The following is a 2,407-nucleotide window of genomic DNA, read 5'->3' as shown; positions in this document are numbered from 1 at the left end:
AATAATGACACCGAAAATCGAGAAAACTGGGTGGTTTCTTTTTAATTTAGACGAAATCGTATCTCCTTGAGTAAGGAAAGTAGAAATGTAAACAGTCACTGGAAGAACCCTTTTAACCAAAAGAGAAAAGAAGAAATATCTATAGATCGTTTACACTATTCTCTTTGCTTCCTCTTTTTTCCTTCTTTCATTCTTTTAGAAGAAGTGGGGGAGGGGTGGTGATATTTAGTGATGAAATATCCGGGTGCACAAATATGTACGCGCACTGTGTAAAAATAACTCTTTAAATGACACGTTGGTATGGATGGAAGGTGGCGCGTTTTGTCGTCCGACTAGTCGCACGTTTCGAACGTTCATGCTTTTTCTGCTCCTAGATTATGCTCTATCTCGTAACCTTATCGCATATTATCGCTTCTCGTATCTCTCTACCTTTTTAGAAGCGTGGTGTTGAACGAATATGATACTTTTTCGAAACCACGTACGCGATAACCACATAAAATTTTCATTTCGTTTCTCTTTTCATCTGACTGAGTGTGCACTAGATAACGGCGCGATCGTAATTTAAAGAAGCGATATCAAGTACAATAAATAGATGAGTAAATAAATAAAAGAAGCACGAGGAAAAAATGAAACTAGAGACTTGTTGAAATACCCACTCGATAACGTCGCGCATTCCTGTTGAAATAAAATATTCAAATTGTAATAATAATGACCGATCAAATAAGTGTTTAGATGGAGTTGTGACGAAAGGAGAAAGAAACGAAATATGTACATATATAAATGCCTAAATACGTTATATGTATATATTTATGCATAGTGTAGTATAGGCAAAGAAAAAAGAAAGACAATGGTGGGGAGGTAGTATGAAATTGAAAGGAAAAGATAAAGAAGGAAGGAAACAGGGACGAATTAAGAGAGAAGCGATAACGATGAAAAGTTCCAAGTTTCAATGTCTAATATTCAAATAGCAACGGCGGCGGTGGCGGCGGCCTCTGAATACCGGTTAAACAGTTGTTTCGTATAGTGGAATGTGTTTCCCGCCAATAAACGATATACGACGTACTCTGGTGGGGATAGCACACGCTATCGTTACTAGGGCACCGGCAAACGGGGCTCTCGATATACATGCATGCATATATACTTATGAAGTCTCTATGGCGGGAAAGACGCAAATAGAGGGTTTTGGGGGACGGAGCGGGGGATTGTTGGCTTGCGGTAAGGAGAAGGGGCAGACGGGCACGACGCGACGGTGAGAGTCTAATGGCTGACTTGCTAGCTGCTGGGGAGCCGGTGGGCTGGCGGGCAAAGAAGCGGGAAGTGGGTACGCGCGCGCAAATCTTTCTCTCTCTCTGGTGTGCGCACATGCACTCATTCTCGTGTTTGGTTTGCCTCTTGTCAGACGTCTCTGTCAAGTAAGAAGCCGGCTTCTTCCGACATGGTTAGCCCAGTCGCGTCGTGGACGTCGTGCGGCTGAGTTTGATCGGTTCCTGAACGTTGTTCAATGCAAGTAACAAAAGATATTTTTGCATTCGGTTAGTTTGTTATTTTTTAATCGTTGCAAATAGAAAGAAGTGAAACTAGTAGAAGTAAGTGTGTCGATGCGATTCAAAGTAAACGAAAGAAAGACGAAGTTACTTCTCTCTCTCTCTCTCTCTCTCTCTCTCCCTCCCTCCCTCCCCCCTTCCTTCCTTATGTTTTGCTGCAATCCGGCCACCAGCAATTTGTCCAGTGTATGTACAGAACACTTTAAGAACGAAACGGAACATTTCTCGACACCAAGAGATGAACGAACAAGACAACAGATAATGGCAACAAAGTTCAACTGCGATCGAATTTTAAAGAAGCTGAACTGGTTGTAAGAGTGTCTCGAAAGAGAAAAAAAGTAAGAGCGTAACGTTTATAATACGAGAGTAAACGCGCAAAGTTTCTGTGGAAGATTCTTATATGTAGCCGTGTATCATGTGATGAAAAGTGTTGAAATACAACGGTCGCAGTGATCGATGGTCATTTTAATAATTAAAACCATCGGCGATGAATATATATGTATGTATGTATGTATATATCGTTGGACGGTAAAGAGAGAAGAGCAGCAACGTGTTTGAGTGAATATCTCATCGTGGTCGGAACATCACAGATTACCCCGCCGGCCGCGGTACGTCTCTAGTAAAGGGAAGAAGTCTTGTGTCACTTGCGTCACGAACCATCTGCACAAACTGCATCAAGATACCACACAGGGTAGTGGTGGTAGTGGTGGGGGTAGTTGTGGCGGCGGTGGTTGCGTGGTGGTGGTAGTAGTAGTAGTAGCAGCAGCAGCAGCAGCAGTAGTGTAGTAGTAGTAGTAGTAGTAGTAGTAGTAGTAGTAGTAGTAGTAGTGGTAATAGCAGTAGTAATGGACAGGAGAGAAAGA

The sequence above is a fragment of the Habropoda laboriosa genome, unplaced genomic scaffold (genome assembly GCF_001263275.1).
Source record: "Habropoda laboriosa isolate 0110345459 unplaced genomic scaffold, ASM126327v1 scaffold222, whole genome shotgun sequence".
NCBI lineage: Eukaryota > Metazoa > Arthropoda > Insecta > Hymenoptera > Apidae > Habropoda > Habropoda laboriosa.
This window is presented reverse-complemented; position numbering follows the sequence as displayed.